We start from the raw sequence: 21,502 nt of genomic DNA on the forward strand, positions 1-21,502 counted from the left end.
CACCCTGCACACTCCCCTGGTTACAAGGCCCTACAGATCCCGGGTGGGACACCTGACCCTACCTGGGCCAAGGAGGACCTTTTTAGATCATTTGGACTTGGGGCTCATTTTAGAATTCATCTTCCTCCAGGTGGTGAATGAACCATAGACATAACATTTGTAAGCTGTTGGAGATCTTGTCTAGAAAGTCAACAGAATGAAAGAAGTGTGAAGCTGATACATGCAAATAAACAGAGCTGAGAGATGGTCCAAATACACTTAATTCTCTTTGCCCCCCAGCCCTGTGAACACCTGCCCTGCATGCAGTGTGGAGATGTGGCGTTCCCTGGATTCTGAATCAAAACCAGTACATTTCCTTTGGTGCTCTAGATCTAACTGGGTCTCTGTCACTGCCACCACAAAGGGCCTTACTCTTCTATCTCTATTGACTGATTGATCACTTCATTCATGCATGACTGTACGTGTGCATTCAGAAATGTAAGTACCCACTAAATGGTACCTTTTATGGGCTTTCACTCCTTATCTTGCTTGCATTAACCATTTGTTCCTATTTTTCTCTTTCCTGTGCAATCAGATAAATGGTGAAAAGATGATTTTTAAGAGCTATGCTAGTTTAGATAGTTGGGATAGAAGGACTCGTGATGAGGGTTCTGGGTGGGAGTTTATGAGGGGTCTTAAGAGGTAGGAGTCCATGGTGGCTTTATGAACACGTAGTTAAACAATCTGTTACCAACCACCATGGCATATTTATTATTCACTGGAAGCTACCAAGAGAAGAGAAGACACGTTCCTTGTTTTTGAGATGATGACAATGGAGGCAGGAAAGGCTTGAATTAAATGTGAACCACTTGCAAATAAGGAGGGGAGAAACAGGAGGGGAAGGACATGGAAGGGGACATGGTTAGGACGGCCTAACACATAAGGGATGCTTAGCTCTTGCTAAGATCAACTGGCACTTTCATAGCACTTCTCATTCAAAGATCTCAAGGTATATGATGGATACGAGCTCACCATGGCTCACCAGCCCCTTGGGAACCAGAAATGCAGAACAGGAAATAACACGAGACCAGAAGGGAAAGGAAACATGCTTAATAGATGGTCCAGGGGGAGTCAGGGAAGTAGAATGTAATTATCAGTACTGGAAGTGGGACATAATCACCAGTAATGAACGAGCTCTCAGATTTTGATCCAAGGTGATAATACCACACTGGCAGCTCAAATACAAGGGAATCCTGAGTACTGAGGTTTAGTTTCATTCCTTATCATCATATACATTTCTCATACTGCTATGCATGAAAACTTCTGATTTTGAATTTCTCAAAACATTGTTTCCAGGCTAGATACTTCCTGCAAAGACTGCATCCCATCCGTCTGTCCTACATAATCAGCAGACATCCTTCCATTTGCCTGTAACTCCTGACATTTCCCTCTTAAGCCACCCGGAGCCTGCATAAGTGATGAGCAAAGGGATTTGTCCCCTTGGGACTTTAGAGAAAGACAGATAATGATGCAGTTCTCTTCCTCCTTCCCATTCCCCTCCTTGCCTCATTTCCGATGTGGACTTCTCAAAACTTCTCCAGGTGCCACCTGGTTCCATGTCTTTTCCCAACTCTGCTTCCCCTACTTCAACCAGCCCTGAAGACCCGAGAAGTTCAGGTTGATCAGAAAGGCCAGTACTGAGTGGATTGCCCTCAGACCTAGGTTCTTTATGTAGATCTGACTCAAAAGGATACAAACTACCCATAAAATGGAGTATTTTTTTTCAGGAACAAAATTTTTATCTCTGTCCTTGAGCTTCCACTTTTCCTAATACAGAAAATGCGATCTCAATACTTTCAGGTAAAGTAGGTGAGTTTTCAAAATTTCTCAGTCACTTTAGGTTAAACATTTTACTACATTTGGGGATTTTTATCCTCTTTCATAAACTGCATTGCCCCTCAGGTGGATGTTAAGCTTTAGGTAGGGGGCTGTTTACTCAAACGTCCCTTGGCTGTTTCTTGGTGTCTATCTGGCAATGTTTTCTGCTGCCAGCCCCTGAGATGTGCCTTGTGTCACCTTGTCCTTAGGTTGGCCTGCTGAGCTGTAGCCTCATGCTTCTCAGGTTGTTGGTGGGTCATTGAAAGGGAGAAGAGTCCGGTCCTGACTCACACATCTACTTTTTGATTCTCTCTTTTTGCACCTGAACCCCTAGCTTTTGAGATTTACACTGAAGAATTGGATGCTTTTGTTCCATTTCCTTTCTGACCCTATAAGTCCTCTTTCCACCACCCCTGGAAAAATGACAGGTGTATGTTTGCAGCCCAAGGGAAGAGCGATCAAGAGGACATGGAAAGAATATTTATTTATATATTTATATTTATTTATTTATTTATTTATTTATTTATTTATTTATTTATAAAATATTTTATTTATTTATTCCTGAGAGAGCCAGAGACATAGGCAGAGGGACATGCAGGCTCCCTGCAAAGAGCCCAATGTGGGACTCGATCCCAGGACCCCAGGATCATGACCTGAGCCAAAGGCAGATGCTCAACCACTGAGCCACCCAGGCACCCCTAGGAAGATTTTAGTTAGTATCTCAAAGTGTCATCTCTTCAAATAAGTCAATTCTTCCATCATGCAGATGTATTTGTATTTTGAATGCAAAGCAAAAAACTAAAATCTCCAGAATTTTTTGTTTTAGTCAAAGCTTTTAACAAGGCACAGTATAGAACCTCCCTTTTTCTCACAAGGACCAGCAGGAAATATGGGTGGGGGACAGTGTAAATAAGCTGAAATTACTCATGTGTATTGATGGTATAGCTCAGAAATCAAGGGTTTGTTGTTGTTGTTTTTAGTTACAAGCAGGAAATCCCATTTCATCCATTATCAGTCCATTATCACAAGTGAGATGCAAGACCAATATAGCACAATTAACAATATGGAAACTTAACAGATTTGGGAATGGTATATTTGAAACAGAGGTTCAGAGGTCAGCCATACCAGGAAGAAATATGTCAAATTTACTCTCAACATATGACATTTTTAGATGGAAATATATGAGATTGTTTTTACCACCTAGGAAAGGAGAAAAAAAATACATGTGTAGTAGCTCTAACATTTATATTTGCCTGTGTGCTTTCACCTCTTGTTTCCTCGTCAGTGACACTAGAGGATTCTGACTCCAGTTGCTACTCAGGTGGTCCATTTCAACTTGGTTCTTCCTCCTAGAAAACTTTATGTGACATATTTTATTTTGAACTACAGTATTTAAAAAAAAAATAGCAGGTAAAGTCTCCTGTCGGGGGAAACATGTTTGTGTTGCACAGTTATTATTTCTTTTTAGATTTGCAGCCTGCATAATCTGCACAAAACTCACACTGCTTAGCACTAAGATGGAGTGGATCCTGTTTAAGGATAAAAGAAATAGTCAATACTATGTGACTGTGGTATGGGGAGGGTCAGGGAGGAAAAGTCATGGCCAAGTCAAAGGAAGTGAGGTGGTGCCTACAAGAGACCTATTACATGATCTGGAGGTGAAATCAGAGATGAATTTTTTTTTTTTTTTGCTGAGACTTTTTTTTTTTCCATAAACTTCATATGAAATAGTAAATTGCTTGTTGGAAGCTGCATTAATATGTCCGGTCAAGGACATAAAAGCACGCCAATTTACTATACTGTCATCTTAGAATCCAACTTACTAGGTTGGTCATGTTGCATGAGAAGGTAGCACGTTCCTGGGTCATTCCACTGAAGCCTCCATTCTGCCAGATGTTAAAGGACAAGTCAGAGTGAAATTCTCATCTTCAGGCAACAGAGGCTGCCTCTGGATGACTTAAATAGGAAGAGAAAGGTACTTGAATTCATGTTTCCTGATGGAAGACTGGAGAACACCTTGAGACAATGGTCAGGAGCCCAGGGTGAGGTAGGTGACTAGAATCACAGCTAAAACCATGCCCAGGGGACCGCCTGGTAGGACACCACTGCCACCACCTGTAGATACTTATCACTTTCCTTGCACCCCCAATGGCTCTGAGCTCTGAACCTTGTGCCCATCATAGCTCCCAGGAGTTTGCACTGCTTCTGCTTTTCCTCCATTTACTACAGAGTCCAAGTCCCAGGAGGCAGCAGCCCATTGGCCCTAAGGGCATGTGATGCCCTGGTTCCCACAAAGTGAGGCAGGGGGATTCTTTGCCTTTTACCTCCTGTGGAAAGAGGTAGGCTTTGCCTCTCTGCAAGATTCTCACACAGTTGGGGATTCCCTAAACAGAAGAAGCTACTTGAGATGTCTGCCAGCCAAAAAATGATAAATGACAACAGGATGCTACATAGGAAAAGGTTCCACAGTCAATTAATTTTGGAAAATGCCAGGTTTAACAGATTTCTTTACTATAGGGGTTTTCATATGATTGCATGCATGGTGAATCTCCAGGAGGGATTACAGGATCCCCTCCCTCTTTATCATCCTATTCGAGTGCTCCACAGAAAACATTGCATGAAGCACTACTTTAAAGCAACTAGCAACACTATTTTTTCTCACACTTAACCTCAGCAAACCAGTCTCTTCACTGACACATGCCTATGTTCCTAGGCATGCGAATTCGAGTTGCAGTTTTGAAAATTTTCAGGCTGTACTGCTACCTCACGGTTAGGTTAGTTTTCGTGATGAAGGTAAGATTACTCTTCTATGTTAGCAGCACCCACCAGGGCTTTCCCTTCTCGGGTATGCATGCTTGGTTTGATCCTCTAGCCGTATTACGGCTGTGCACTTTTCCTTACTGCAGCATCTCCATTTGTTCTTGGCACATTGTCCAACTTGCTCGAAGCAGTTAATGTAGCTTTAGAAACTGTCTAAGAGAGTAGCTTATGTCTGAGAGACCCTGGCTCTACATATAGCAGACGGAGAAGCTGCCAAGATTAAAATTCTCTGATAACTCAAAACAAATGTCCTGCTTATTTTTATGGTGCAACAATGTAAGAGCACGTAATGCAACAACCAAACAGGGAATGACCTTTCATCCATAGTCAGCGTAGGAAATTGCTCCTATCTGTATTCACCGATGATGTCTAAACTTTAGGTCAGAGTCGTATTTTATTTGAAGATTGGTAAGCTGAAGACCCTATCTTCCCATGCAAATCTCAGCCTTAGCTCTCTAGGCAGCGAAGGTAAATATAAATAATATGATTGACCTAAATCAGTCCTGAAGTTGGGCTTTTTAAAAATGGCATTATTTAATATTTCTTTTTTCAAAATTTCACACTTAGGACTTTCTTATTATCCTTCAACTTTTACAAAATAAAAATCTAGCATTATGAGGTAGAGCCACTCATTAAAAAAATATCTTTTTGAGGGCCCAAGTGTGGCTCAGTCTATTAAGCTTTGGATTCTGGGTTTCAGCTCAGGTCATGATCTCAGGATCCTAGGATCGAGCCCACACTGGTTCCATGCTTAGTGAGAATCTGCTTGTACCTCTTCCTATCCCTCTCCTTCTCCCCTCTGCCTGTTCATTCTCTCTCTCTCTCTCTCTCTCTCTCTCTCTCTCTCTCTCCTTCTAATAAATAAATAAAATCTTCAAAAAATCAAAATAAAAATATCTTTTTGGATCCTATTATGTGGAAGGCCTGTGCTAGATGGAGGGGGTAAACTCGTGAATAAGACCTTTTTCATGCCTTTAATAGCTTATGCTTAAATTGTGAATTTGCTTATTTAAAAGACTTTTCAGGCCAACTATAATCCAAGCATTGTGGTGACAGCTCAGGTAAAGCAGTGAACAAGAAAATAAAGGTTTCTATTCTTTGGAACATAGATGTAGTGGGGGACACTGACATTAAATCACATAGCGCGTAATTATTTATTGAATCATGCTTGCGATCGGAGCCACAAGGGATTAGACCAGAATGCTGTGAGGATGTGGTAGAGCATGTCCTGTCAGGAAGTGGCCTGTGAGCTGTGCTCTAGAGGATGGACAGGAATAAATGTGATGGAGACATGGAAAGGGGATGAGAGAAGAAATAAGAGTTTTGGAGCAGAAGAGCCTTTTGCTGGTCGCAGAGGAAGGGTGTCCTGACTAGGCAGGGCCTTGGAAACCATGGGAGAATTTTGGTCTTCATACTAAGCGCAATGGGAAGGCACAGAGCAGGTTTCCTCAGGGGAGAGATGTACTCAGATATGACCTTTAGAAAGGTCATACTGGCCTTGAATGTTGGATGGCTTGCAAGGGCAGTAAAGGAGGCAGAAACACCAGTTGGGAGGTTAGTCCACTAATTCCAGTGGGAAGTGCTGGGAGGTTGAATTAGAATAGATATGGAAGGATGATGATAAGAGGTATATAGCTACAAGAGACATAAAAGAGTCCAAGGCAGGAGAACTGGATACTTAATTGGATGTGGGAGTTATTTAGGAGAAAGTCAAGTAAATTGGCAATTATAATATGCTGTGCTAAATGCTCTAAGAGATTTTAGGGGCATCTGGCCAGCAAAGGTGCATGCAAAGAAAACCACAAAGGAACTCAAGTCATATATAGTTTATTTGAAAACACTGGATATAAATACTGAAAAGTTAGCTCAGAGTCAGGGCACTAACTGCCAGTCATCACATGAGTGATTGAGGCACTATGGTTTGTAGGTATTCTCAGTCAGTTGTGGATAAAGCTAGCCAGGGAAGGCTTCATGCAATTGATGGCACCAGCTAGAGCCTTGGGCAAAGGAAGGAAGAAGGGCAATCCTGTAGAGAGAACACATGGAGGAGGGTGAGGAGGAAGAAAGAATAGACATAACACATTTAGGGAGTACCAAGCAGACCGGTTGTATTAAAATGGGGGCTTGGAAGGGAAAGGTTTGGAAAATATGATTGGAAGTTAGGTTGGGAGCAGCAGTGTTGTTGCAGAATTCTATAAAAAATTTTAAGTGTTAATTTACACCTGGATTATTATGAATAAGCTGAAAATTTCACATACTAGGAAAAACTCAAGTTCCAGGTCTCCTTGGGCCTTTGCTACAGTGAAATATCCTCCCCCCATCCCTGGCTTTATTGAGATGTAATTGACATACAGCATCATGAGTAAGTTTACTGGGCACAACATGTTGATCTGGAAATTATATATCAGGAAATGATCAGCTAACACACTCATCAAGTCACAGAATTACCGTTTCCTTTTTGTAGTGAGAACATTAAAAATTCACTCTTAGCAACTTTCAAATAAATGGTACCCATTGAGTATTCTTGGCTGCCTTGTCAAATATTAGTTGACTATATATGCAACATCTTATTTCTGGGATCCTGATTCTGTTCCATATATCTATTTGTTTATTTTTATGCCACTATTATACTGTTTTGATTACTGTAGCTGTGCTTGTGAATTCAGTTTGCTTATATTTTGTTGAGAATTTTTGTGTCTATATCCATCAAGGATATTGGCCTTAAGTTCCTTTTTCCTTGTCGTGTTCTTAACTGGCTTTGATATTAGAGTAATACTAGTCCTGCAGAATGTGTTTAGGAGTATTCCCTCCTCTTTGATTTTTTTGGAAGATTTTGAGACAGATTCATTTAAATTCTTCCTTAAATGTTTGATAGAATTCACCAGTAAAACCATCTGGCCTTGGGCTTTTCTTTGCTGGGAAGTTTTCTATTATCAATTCAATCTCTTTACTCACTATTGGTTCATTTAGATTTTTTAAAAAAAAATTATTTCTGATTCAGTCTTGCTAGGTTGTATATTTTTTAGGAATTTATCCATTTCTTCTAGGATATCCAAGATGGTGGTGGATAATTGTTCATAGTAGTCTCATGATCCCTTGTATTTGTGTCGGATCAGTTGTAGTGTCTACTTTTCATTTCTGGTTTTATTTTATTTAGATCTTTCTTTTTTTTCTTAATCTAGCTAAAGTTTTGTCAATTTTGTTTACCTTTTTAAAAATTTTTATTTTTTAAATTTAAATTCAATTTGCCAACATATAGTACATCATTATATTCTGATGTTATCACTTTAAAAAAACCAGTTTTTAATTTTATTTGAAATGCCACACCCTCAGAGAAGTCGTCCTTGGCCATCAGTCCCCAAACAGCCTTTTCTTCTATTATTTTATTCTTATATATCAGATGCTCCTGTGTATTTCCCTCCCATTGTTAACCACAATGTGCCAATATCCACTTGTTTACCATCTGCCTTGTCCACTAGGATGCAAGCTCCACATGTGGGGATTTTGTGTGTTGCCCCTCTGTATCCTTGACCCTTAGAGTGGTGTCCAGTTGAGGCACAGTACAGATTTGGTTGCAAAGTGGGTATTGTGTGGGCAGGAGTACAGAGTTTAGATTCAAAATGAAGGCAGATCCTGGTATATTCATTCAAGGAAAATAGGACTCCCTTTGGGTTTGCCAGACAATTTCAGAGCTCTGTTCAAAAACAAACACATGGAAAACAACACACTAGTCTTTTTATAGCCTTTGAAAGTTTGAAACCCCCTTATTGAGACTCCTTTTGGAATCAAGTTATGCAAATATTCGGGATGTTCAAAGTGTGAACACTTAAAATGCTTAAAATACTTTTCTAATTAAGCGTTTTGTGAGATGTCTTTATTTTCATGGTCAACTTTTCCACTTATCTTTTAGTTAATATCTTAAATAACTCTTCCATTTGACTTTCTAATGAAAGTATTGCTAGTTGACTCTAAAATTGGATTTTACTGAACACTGTAAATAGGAGGAAATTACATCCTGGTCTGCAAGATCAGGAGGAAACATGAGGCTGCTTTCACCTATAGTTGCAGCTTTCCACTGTTTTAGGATGGAAGGTTCCTGGTTACTCCGCTCTTAGTCATGGATCATCTCTGCGGTCCTCTGAAGAGAAAGGGTGAGTTCTACTTTCAAGACTGGATGAAAGTAATCCTGCCACACGACTGAGGGTTGTTTGAATGTCCAAATATCTTTTGAGACCTGAACTCAGGATCCCTGAGATCAAGACCTGAGCCAAGATCAAGAATCATATGCCCAACCAACTGAGCCACCCAGGTGCCCCCAGTTGGAGCCTCCACATATCTTGTGAGTGCTGCAGAGATAAAAATTCTTGTTGAGCAGTAGATACTACAGAGCCCATCAGCTTATTGATAAAGCCTATGGACTATTGAGTCAGACTTCCTGGGTTTCAATCTTATCTCTTCTGTTTGCTAGCAAGGTGACAGCAAATTACTCAACCTCTCTGTGCCTTGATTTCTTCAACTGAGAAAGGGGGATGCTGATTATTGTACCTATTTCAGTATACTGTGTTGTGAGAAATAAATGAAATAATATGCATTAAGCCTTTAAAAAGTGTCTGTTTTCTTTTCCTTTATTCATTTGTTTTGTTTCTTAAATTCCACATGAGTGAAATCATATGATATTTGTCTTTCTCTGACTGACTTTTTTTAGCATTATACTCTTTAGATCACTATATTGTATGCTTGAAGCTAATTTAACACTGTATGTTAACTATACTGTAATTAAAATTTCTTAAAGGGTTTGGCACATAATAAATGGTTAATAAATGTTATCAATTATTTTGTACACTGAGTATATGGGGATCTTTGTCCCTACACAAACCTTTTAACTGAGCCTTTCAACCATTAAAACTCATGTTTTGACAAGCAGCGTTCAGATTTTACCCAGTTCCCGTTGGCCTGCCCACTTCTTTTTTGTCTCCGCTGAACTGGTTGTTTGACCCCCCCTCAATGGGCTTCCATGGCCTGCTCTTAACTGCTAATTTTTCTTGACTGACTTTCTTGCCCATGACCTTGAATGGTCTTTGGGGAATGTTACTTTTTATATCACAGGTAAGAGGCACTGTACTTCTATATCTTCCTTGGCCCTGATTAGTGAGGAGTGATGATGGAGGGCCCTTGTCCTCTGCCTACAATGAGCTTTCATCAGTTCCTAGATCTTTAGTATTGAGCATAAATAAAATGATGGTAGCACCATATGTTAGGGTGGGCCATGACATGGACTTATCTAGAAGAGGACCCCCAGCCATCCAGGTGATTATCAAGAGGAACGAAGGGGACTAGGTTTGTTTTTCAACATAGCCCCTTATGGTCTTAGCATGCTTCTCTCTCTTCCTGCCTCACCATTCATGGTGTCTGGGGAATGGCCTTGTCTGGGGCAGACCCATTGGATTCTTTTACATAATCAGAATCAGATGTGAATATAGACTTTTTTCTTTTGGTCAAACATATAGCAAATGACCCCATAATCATTCAGTGCTACATGAATCTAGAAAATAAGCAGGCATTTCCTGATACACCAGAGGATAATTTATCTGGCCTTCACAGTTATTCAGTCCTTTGCTGTTGGGATGGTCTTCATTGCTTTCAGTTATTTCCAAGCATCTTCATTCTGTCTTGTGGTTCCATTTAAAACTTCACATTTTCCCAGGAGACTAACCCTCCATTGATCATTTTGGTTGTCAGTAGCTGGGATGAAGCATCGCTGGTAATAAACTAACACAGCTGAAGGTCCCAGGAAATTTTTCACATGGCATCTACTGCATCTAACAGCAGGCTGCTCTTCTACCAACGTGACACCCTGTGTGGTGGTTGCACCGTGAATGAAGGATTGCTGAGACATCTGAGTTTCCTCGGAAATGTTGCTGCTTAATCCACACGTGTAGTTAGAATTATGAGGACAAGGAGGGTGAGTTTCATCTACTCAGTCTCCACACAGCATGTTCAGATAATAAATTCCCGGCTCATTTTCTCATTCTGGCTCTGCAAAAACTCTTAGCTTAAAAGCTGCCACTATCCTTTTAAAAATTCTCTGGCAGTCCTGGAAGCTAGGAAAGTTTTACTTTCAAGCAAGAATGTTGGTGTTTGTATCACTAAGTTCTTTATTTAATTACAATAACACATTGTTTAAATTAAGTTTCCTTTGGAAAAAGTAAGGGTTTAAGTGAAGAGGAAAACATTATGTCAAAGTAGACTAAGTTTTGAGAGACTGGAAACTCTATTTTTCCAAAAAAGAAAAATTCTGAAGTTTTTGTGGAATTCTCTTCCCCATGGTCAATTTGCCCACACTGAAGCCTTCAACTAAAACTGGTTCTCTGGCCCCTCACCTGAGTTAAGTCTAAGAGAGAAGTATTTTCATAAAGGCAAGCCAGGCCTCCAATCAGGGCTCTGGCAGGCCTTCTAGGTGCTTGAGAGTTGAGTGTTTAACTTTAAAATCAGACAGTGTCAGTTTCCTTCTTTAAAGATGCCAGTTTCAGATGGATGTATTAAGCATATTTTCACAGTCTGGAAGATGTGTAGTAGTTAGCTGTAGACCATCAAATGATGGACAAAACTGACCAGAATTCAGGAAGTGGTGGTTATAAGTACATGTGGCTAGCTAGGTTCTGTCCTTTCTGCTTCCCTCCCTCTCCCCTTCCTTTTCGCCCCCCTTCCCCTCCTTCTCTCCTTTCTTCCTTGGCAAGTTAGAAGTCTTTCTCAGAATGGGAGGGGTTGGCAGACTGGCTAGTAGATCTGGGAAGTAGAAGAAAAAGCAACTTACATGTCAGTTCTACCTCAATAAAACAAAAAGCAAAGAAGAAACACTTTCTTTTACTCTCAGAATACTTCTGACACCAAATGTGTGGGTTTTGTCACACCAAGCAATTTTCCAATTCTTGGTAGACACCAGTGGGGAGTCTTGTAATTTAGCTCAGTGCTGTCATTAACTGCCTGGGGTGAGCACAGGCCACAGGGGCTAAAGCTTAGTTCCACATGACTGCCCAGACTCCAGATGTCAACTGTCAATCTTAGATTGTCACATGTACTTCTGACCAACTGGTTCTAAATCAGGGGTCCCCTCTTTGAATTTGCTAATTTGTTAGGACTTCTCACAAGACTCAGAGGAACACTTATTTATATTTATCTGAAAGTATGTGACAAAGGATACAGGTGAACAGCTGGATGAAGAAGTATATGGAGCATGGTATGGGGAGGGGGTGAGGAGCTTTCATGCTCTCTCCAGATGTCACCCTCCCAGTGATTCCATGTGGTCACCAACCTAAGCTCTCTGAAATCCAGAGTTTAGGGATTTTCTAATGGAGGCTTTGTGATGTCAGCATGATTGATTATTAACTCAATCTCCAGCTCCATTCTGCTCCCAGGAGGATGGGGTAGAACTGGAAGTTCCAAGCTTCTAATCATGTTTGGTGTTTCTGGTGACCAGTCCTCCTCCAGCCCCCATCCAGGAGCCCCCCAGAGTCACCTCATTAGAAAAAGAGACACTCCTATCTCTCAGGAAATTACAAAGGTGTCACAGTAACACCAAAGAGCTAAACTTTATCTTACAATTCTCTTTGTCCCAGGGCACCTGGATGGCTCAGTCAGTTAAGTGTCTGCCTTTGGCTCAGGTCATGATCCCAAGGTCTTGAGATCGAGGCCCAAGTCAGGTTCCCTGATCAGTGAGGAGTCTGCTTCTCCCTCATTCTCTGCTCCTTCGCCTGCTTGTATGTATACTCCCTTTCACACTCTCATTCATAAATAAATAAATAAATAAAATCTTAAAAATAAAACAAACCGCCTTCAATTCTCTTTGTCCCAAGCAGGTCAATAGAAATGTGTGACAGTTGTCCTCAAAGTTTGGGTCAAACCGAGGCTTGATTTATTAAGGTCCTGCCGTAGCTACCTGAGCAGGTGGCTTAAGCCAGGCCCATGAGTTCTAGGTTCAGAACTGGGTAAAGCCCCCCTGCTTTTCATGGATCAGCCTTGCTTCATTTAGGAAGGCCGGGCAGGCTGGGCAGCTGAACCAAACAATTGCCACAGAATTCATCTTTCTTTCTTTTTCTTTTTTTAAATTCATCTTTCTTACTGCTTTCCTTATAGGATAACTATTTAGAATTTACTGAGTGATCACATCAGATTTTACAGTTTGCCTGTGTGCCAGCTGTCCTGGGTGATCTTTTAGTCCGGAATATTCAACAAATCTTTACAGACTGCATGTGTGGGAAGGCTTCCCTGGAGCTTTGGATGGCAAAGAGATGAGGTAGGAAATGAAGCATGCCCCAAAACAGTTTCTAAGCTTGTATAGGGTGAACCATTGCTCCAAGGTGAGGGATGAGTGGCAGGTGCTGTAAGAGAAGAACGGAGAAAAGATTGCAGCATGTGAATGGAGAGCAAGGAAAAATTGATTTTAGTTGGAAGAGTCCGGAGAAAAGTCCTTTAAAATTAAAAGATGGTAGTTAAAGCCAGCCTCATGCACCAGGTAGGATGTGGGCTGGATGTGGGACGATGAGTCAGGCGGGAAGTGCCAGGCTTGGAGACACAGGAGAGTCAGAAATGAGAGCGGACTATCTGGTTGGACTGGTGCAGAGAGAAACAATGGGTTGGGGAGGGATTTGGGGGCAGATGGGGCTGGGCCTCAGCTGTCAGGTGAAGGAATTGCAACCAAGTGAACACCAGGAAAATAATTTGGGTAACTTCAGGCAGCCTGGGAAAGGGGATTCACGCTGAGTTGTGTGGGTTTGTGTTCCTCAGCAAAATCTGTCATCTTCATCTTGTGAGCATCCAAAGATGCCCCCTTAGGTACTGTTTTGTTGCAACTGTCTTCTTATTATATTGGGCCAAACTCCTCTCTGGGCGCAGACAAACCCTTCCCCTCTAGTTCTGTGACTGTCATGTTTGCCATCGTATTTAAGGAATAACAGCTCTCAGTGGCTGAGAGTCTGTCACCTGCCAGGTACCTTGGTGAGTCTGTTACATGTCTTGTTTCTTTTAATTCTCTTGAAAACCTAAGACGGGAAATATTTCCCCTACTTTTCAGACAAAGAAACTGAGTCCCAGTGTGGTTCCATAAGTACTAAGACCACCTGGCTTTGAAGCAGCAGAAGAATGATCTGCTTCTCCTTCCTCTTTATTCATTTTCCTACCCAAGTGCCTGGTGTCTGTAGTGTTGACAAACAATGCCAGCTGACAATGGGTGTGCTCGACACATCACACTCACGAACCCGCGCCCCCCCACACCATAGAAATGACATAAGGGAAGAAACCGTCTTTAAGATCCATTCAATTGGCCCACAGTCACAAACTCAGGATCCCAGCATGTGGTTTTAACTACTCTGTTATTGTCAATTATTGGGCCTATTAGTGTAGGGACTAGGATCTAGCATGGTGCCAGGTAGATAGGAGCCCCTTATGTAAATGTTTTTGAATATACTTTTGAATGTTTTAATGAAATTAAGCAAACAAATGAGTGGATGGTATAAAGAATGAATGAATCATGTGTATGACACCAAGCCTTTAGTTCTCGATTTTCTCATGTACATCATGCTAGAACTTTGGTGTGCCTCTCCCAAGAGAATGGATGGTATGACCTGGCCATGACTGTGTGGTCCAGACAGGCGGGCACCCCACAGATGTGGAATTGGGGTCAACTGCTGAACACCATACTTCTCAGTCAACTGGGCTTTGTCTGAAGAATTGAACATTCTTTACCATGTCCTAGTGCTGAACTAGGTATGTAGCCTAACAGTAATAATTCAGTTAAGATTAATATGTAAAAATCATGAATCTGTTGGAACATTTTGGTGGTTTCATTTTTAACTAAACTTACTTCTTTGTTATGATCATGGAAATTTGTAAAAAATGACTTATTTTTTAGAACAGTTTTCAATTTATAGAAAATCTGCAAAGACAGTACAGAGACTTTCTACATAGCCCTCGGCCAGATCCCCCTACTGTCAACAGCTTACATCTCTGTAGTACATCAGCATAACTAAGGAAACAACGTGGGTCAAGACTTTGATAACTAGACTCCACACTTTACTCAGATTTCACTAGTTTTCCCCCAATGTCGTTTTTCAAATCCAAGATCCCATTCAGGATACCATACTATATTTAGCTGTCATGTCTCCTTAGGCTCCTCTGGCCTGTGTTGGTTTCTTGGACTTTCTCAGTTATTCATGACCTTGACAACATTGAGGACTACTGGTCAAGTGTCTCCTAGAATGCTCCTGAATTTGGATTTGTCTGATTTTCTTATAGTTAGCCTGGGGTTACAAGTTTTGGGAGGAATACAACAGAGATGAAGTACCATTCTTGTTACATCATATGAAGACTATCACTAAATTTTTAAAAGATATTTATTTATTTATTTATTTATTTATTTATTTGAGAGGGAGCAAGGAGGCAGGTGGTGGGAAGGAGAGGGAGAGAGAGAGGATCTAAGCTGAGTGTGGAGCCTGACACGGGGCCCAGCCCCAGGATCCTGACATCATGTCCTGAGCCAAAACAAAGAATTGGATGCTTAACAGACTGAGCCACTCAGATGCCCCAAGACTACCACTAAATATTTTAAAGCTAAATTTTTAGTTCTACTTTTGATGTCTGTAGTTCCACATTCTTTCCTTTATGGTTTTCCTGACAGGCTTGCTGATTCCCTTGCAGAGAACAAGCTTTCCTGCTGGCTCACTGGGTCCTAGCTACGTCTTAATAGCAAAGCATTTTGCAAGGGGTTCTGCTGGTCCCGTTTTGCCTAGTTTGGATAAGATAATCTCGGCTTACTAGTCAGGTAAGTTTCTCCTGGTTGGGATGTAAAGCACTTTTTTCAAGACTGCTGTTGGAAAAATGGAGGCATTTTTAGTTCTTAATGATGTAGCTGTCACCCACAAAAAACACTAAGCATCTTGATAGGGTACATGAAACTGAGCTTACAAAGGAAAGCCATAGGAAAAAATATAAATGTGTGTCTACAACCATGTTTTTCATAGGTGGATGACCAATTCCATGTTTGCTTGTTTTTTTGTTTGTTTTGTTGTTGTTGTTTTTTAGAATATAAAACTATTGATGAAGATGATCTCCAAATTGTCTTTGTTTGGAGGCATCCACTGTCCCCTGAGTGCAAAAATCGGCCTCTCTCACTGGCTTGTCCTCACTCAAGCTTCTCCATCTCTTTTCCTGGGAGCATCCAGCAAAGCTACAGCCATTTATGAGGAACCTACATCCATTATCTCCATTGAAAACTACTTTGCTGTTGGGTTTCTACCATGTTTTATCCATACTTGTTAAACATAAAAGGATTATACATTTCAGGAAAGCCAGCAAGGCTTGGACACAGAGAAAGCATGAAAGCAATTTCAGAATGGCAACAATCCTCATTGCCCTTCAGGAGGCCAAAGGGAACAGATTTGTCCTGTAGTTTGTCTTGCTGAATTTTATTTTGTTTATTTTATTTATTATTTTTGGTGTAGGTCTCTCTGCACTCTTAGGCAGAACAGCACTCCTGCAGGGCAAGATAGCATCAGACTGTTTATTGTCAATCTTGGCTGAAGGTGGAGATGTTTTGGCTCAGTTAATAATAAACCATTCTTTAACCTATTTTTAATTTTAGTCCAGAAGTAATAGAAAAATATAACAACTTTTTAAATATGCTTTTAGAGAGAGAGGAAGAGAGAGAGCTAATTTGAGGTAGATGTTTCTAGGTAAGTCCTAGGCCAGGTTTAAGATACTGCCATGAAAATGTCCTGTTCCCCTTTCCCCTCATAACCCCTGCCTTGACTTTCACCATTTACTCCCTCGTCTTCTCGATCCCTTTCCTTGGTGTAGATCCCGCCTGATTCAGGGACATGCTTTTTTGGCTGACATCTACGTCTTCCTCTTGAATGTCAGGCCTTAGGGTGACGGATCCCCCATCTCCTCCTGCCTGGCTATCCCTGATGGAGCTTCAAAGATTTCGAGCTTTAGCATTAACCCAACCTCCTTCCAAAGTAAGAACTGTATGCTCTGATGCCTGGAAATGCTGGTGAACAGACTGCGTTCAAGGAGATGGGCCTGTGGAAGGAAGCCAATCCCTCCAGACACCTGACCCCAGCCAAGCAGGGCCTCTGTGGCTGCCTGTGCCTGGAGCAGCCGGGGGTTTAGGGGTAGTGGCAGGTTTCTACCAATGGGCTCATCTACTTCTGAAGGATGGAGCCACACAAAACCCTTGGGTTCTTTAAATCTTATGAACCAGGTAACGACAGGCACTGTTTCGAGTCTCTGTGTCAAACTAGCAGTTTGCACGTGCAGGTGGTAGTGCCAAGGTGCGGGAAGAGGCAGTTCTGGCAGCAGAGGATAGAGGAGCTGCAGCGGCCTGGCGCTCGCATCTGGAAGGGGTTTCGTGTGTCCATGTCCATGAGCGCCCATGCCGGGCGGGGGGCACCCCCACCCCGTGGATGTCTGTGTGCATCAGAGCAGGTGGCACATGGTGGGCTTCCAGAGCCTCAAGGAGGATGAGGCGGGGGAGTCCACCTTTAAGAAGTTGGTTGAGGACATGGAACCTTCCGAGTAGCCGGCTGTGGAGGGGTGCTCTGTGCCGGGGTCCAGAGGTGCCCAAAGGGAACAACAGGCAGAAGCACCGAGCAGAGGGTGATAGGTGCTGCAACCGTGGAGGCCTAGTCTACCGTGTCAAGGAGTGCCAGCTGCCACCCCAGCCCAAGAAGGGCCACTTATGCCAGAGTAGCAGCCCTATGGTGACCTCATGTCCACTGAAGGCCCAGTGGGGGACTGGCTCACAGGGAAAGCCAGCCTGCTTCCAAAAGGAGGAAGAAGAGGAGGTCCATAGTCCTGCTCTTGTGGGCCCAGAATTGACCTATAGTGGGAGGGGGCTATCCTTTTGTGATCAGGAAGTTTTGAAGAGCAGGTATCAGTGGACAGAGTGGAGGCAGTAGGGACAGGATGGGTAGGGGGCAACTGGCTCTGCCACATCTCAGGCGGTGGCCCCTGGCATGACCCCATCTTTCCTCTTGGCAGGGGAGAGGGGAGAGGTGAGGCAAGTGAACTCTGGCCATGCTCCATCCAGGTTACTGGGCCGGACAGCATGAACCACTGCGCTCTATGGGGAGGGACTCTCTCAGGGGGTAAGGCAGGGTTTTTCCACATCTTGTCTCATAACCCGCTCTTGGGATAGGGTGCTGAGGACCATCCCAAGAAGTGGGTTGTGACTGTAGGCACAGAGGTTGTTGGGGGAACAGCTGCAGACCTGCTGCCCCTAAGCTTACTCCCACCCCACTCTGGGCTAATAGAATTTTCTGTATTTGCTCCCTTGGACAACTGCACCATGGGCCCCATTTTCTCCAGGATGCCAACTGTTCTAGCTGTGTGCGAATGATGCATCTTGTGTATTTTAACTTTGTTTTTATAAAACAAATATTCTGGTTTTGTATGTTTGTGTATTTTGTGTTACAGAATTAGGGTTGGTTCAGAGAAGTTAAATAACTTGTCCAAAGTTATACAGCTAGAAAGAGTTGGGGCCAGGTTTCAAATTAGTTTGATCTGAGTTTTGAGCCTTTCTTAATAACTCTGCTATATGAAGTTAAACCAAAAAACTCTCATGTCCAAGTGCTGAGGGATGTGAGTACAGACATGTATTTACTGTGTGTGTGCGTACAAGTGCACGTATATATCTTTGTGTTCATGTATGTGTGTATGTGTATATGTGCTTTGCTTGTGTATGAAAATGTCTTTGCCCATGTGTGTGTTGATGTGTGCTGCATGTTCACACACACATATGCACTTGCCTGCATGTAGGTACACACATGTTTTGTCAACATATGTGTTTTGTGTGTTTATGCATGTTTGTGTATGACTGTGTATGCATGAATGCACGTGTGTGTGATTTTATAGCACAATGAAAATAGAACTGGGAAACCATCTTGGTAAAAATTAAAGCTTGATGTTTAAGTCATGTGTACACATTTGTAATAGAAAACAGCTCTAGAACATGCTAAGTTATAGTCCCAATTTAATGGTTGGGCATCCCAGAGCAGAGCCAGGGGCAGTGAGGCATGCTGTGGAGGAGCTGTGCCCACTTCTGACACTCATACACCACTTCATATGGTTCTGAATCCTGAGTACTTGGGCTACATTTTTCTAGGTTAGGCTGATTTTCTTATTTTGGGACACTATGCATTTCTTGAGTTAATTCAAGTGCACCGTTTGAAGTTTATTTTGATTTTTTTCTCTCTTTTTAAATTTAGACAAATGCACCCTTCTCTAGGACCATCCTGGAAAACGCAGCCAGGCCTTGAGAAACCATGGTAAAGCTATAAGAGGTCACAATAGAGTAGAGGCCTCATGATTCCACTGTGGGTTCAAGAAATGTCAAGTCAAAATCTAAGAATGTGAAGCAGAAATCTAAGAATACTCTTCACTTTCTTAAGCCAGTAGAATGCAATTATAACATGACAACTGCACGGGTTCGTATAGGTCCTCATGTGCATGTGTGTGGATCATGGGTTCTTCAATACTTTATATTTATAAAGCCAAGACACCATGCTGGGTGTTGGGGCATACATATCAGTTAGGAACCTCATGACTGCAAGGTACAAATTATTAGGACAAAGTATTAGTTGGGTAACAAGATTGGGTAGTGTTTGGAGCAGAGGACCCGAACAGGGGTGGGATTTGATCACTGGCATGGTTTAGAATTGTTGGCGCATAGTGGTAATAAAAAGCAGATGGACTTTTAGTTGTTTTTATTACTTTTTTTAAATTCCCTGCAGACCACACATTCCCTGACTGCCTACACCCAGGGCAGACTGCTCCCCCTACTTGGTACACCACTGCAAAACACCCAGCTAAACAATGAGAAAAAATTCTGTTTCTTATGAAATAAAGTCTGGAGTCAGATGGTTTCAGGGCTGCTTTGGCAGCTTAATGATATCAACAAGGATCTAGAGTCTTTCTATTTCTATCCAAGCTAAGTCACCACCCTTGCCTCTAATGGCCCAGGATGGCATTGGTTGGAGATAAAACAATGTCCAGCCCCAGAAGTGTTTCCTCCCAATGTGGGAGGACAAATGAGGAGGGGACACTTTTCCAGGAAACCACTCCAGAAAACTTTGCCACAGATCCCATTGGCCAGGATTAGTCACATGGCCATGAACTAGTTCAAGTGTTGGCAAATCTGGCCAGCCACCGGATCATGTTTAGCCCACAAGATAAGATGGCTTTTACATTTTTAAATAGTTGAAAAATGAAAGGCAAAATAATATTTTATAACATGAAAATTAAATGTCATTCTAATTTCAGTGTCCATAAATAAAAATGTTATTAGAATATAGCCATATCCAGTTGTTTATGTGTTGACTAGGGCTGCTTTCTCACTATAGTGGCAGAGATCACTGTACAGAGACCAAATGTTCTGCAAAGCTGAAAATACTTTCTGGTCTTTAATAAAAAGTGTTTGCTGACCCCTGACGTAGCTGAATAGATGGCTGGGGTTTCTGGCATTTTCAGCCTCTATGATATGCAGCCTGGAGAAGTTTAGGTGACTTAACTAAGGCCACTAAGCAAGTATCACAGAATCTAAGGACAGATATGTTTGGTTTCTCACTTCTTCGCCTGTGTTGTCCATCAACTGGATCTTGAACCATGAGATGAACGCATTCTGTTGGGCAGCCTGAGCAAAGCATAGAGTTTAGAAGATACATGAGAGGGCAGAGTCTGATGCAGCTGGAAGAAGACATACTGCAGGAGGTTAGATGAGGGCCAGACTGGGGCGGGGTGGAAGGCTTTGAGAGATGAACTAAAAGGAAGAACTTTAGTCTTTTGAAGTGGAAGGCTGCTGAGGAGATGAGCGGTCTTCCAAGATGACAGCTCTGATGAAGATGTGACAGATGGAACAAATGTGCGGTACAATAGAGTGGATATTCAATAGTGGTTAGTCCCTCCGTCTAACACCATGATTGCAAAGGGATCCCTTCAACCAGCCAGCCCAGAGAGATGCAATGTGGCAAAATGGGCTGGAAGGTGAGTCTTGTTTGGCTTCACTGATTTTTTTTTAATCGAGTAAACCATTAAACTTAAAACTGCCTGTAAAAATAAGGATCACCGGCATGTCTCAAATAAATAGGAACATCTGGCAGCTGGTTCCACATTTCCACATGACAAAAACTGGTTAGAGTGGAGTTGGGACTGATGTTTCTATATTCTCCATGATCTTTATCCATGTTTATTAGTCCCTTGACATTGAGGTCAAGTATGAGTTGCTGTATCAGTTAGGGTAACATTAGATGCTGTAGCAAATAAACTCTGACATAACCAGTGACTCAATAACATATAGAAGTATATCATGCTACCCATGTAACAATCCAATGTGGGTGTCTCTGGGACTGGATGGGCTTCCTTCATACAATCAATCTTTCAGGGACTCAGGCTTCTATCTCCCTGCTTAGCCATATGAACCTTGGAGTCCTATGCATGCAACTGGTCGATGGGGAAAAGGGCGTAGAAAAAGATCAGATTTCACAATGATCAGAAATAACATATGATAAGTGCTTATGGCAATTGGATTTTTGACCTCTGGCCTAAGCTAATACATTGATTTGGAACAATAATTTCATGTATATAAAAGGGTCTAGTTGGAGTTGCTTTGATGATTTTTTACTGTTGCCTGGTCACTATGTCTGCATATTGACCACTTCAGCTTTTCTACCTGCTGCTTCTTGGTTAGATACTGGATTTTATTTTTTATTTTATTTTTTTTTTGTTATTTTTGGGTGTGTAATAGACTACTTCAAAGCTTCATGGCATAACAACA

General features: G+C 41.9%; 1 pseudogene; it reads left to right on the plus strand.

The window, feature by feature from the left end:
• The first annotated feature begins 4,572 nt into the window (after nt 1-4,572).
• On the plus strand, nt 4,573-17,630 carry LOC112908682 (protein lin-28 homolog A-like; annotated as a pseudogene).
• Nucleotides 17,631-21,502: the final 3,872 nt, after the last annotated feature.

This window comes from Vulpes vulpes, chromosome 1 (genome assembly GCF_048418805.1).
Source record: "Vulpes vulpes isolate BD-2025 chromosome 1, VulVul3, whole genome shotgun sequence".
Lineage (NCBI taxonomy): Eukaryota > Metazoa > Chordata > Mammalia > Carnivora > Canidae > Vulpes > Vulpes vulpes.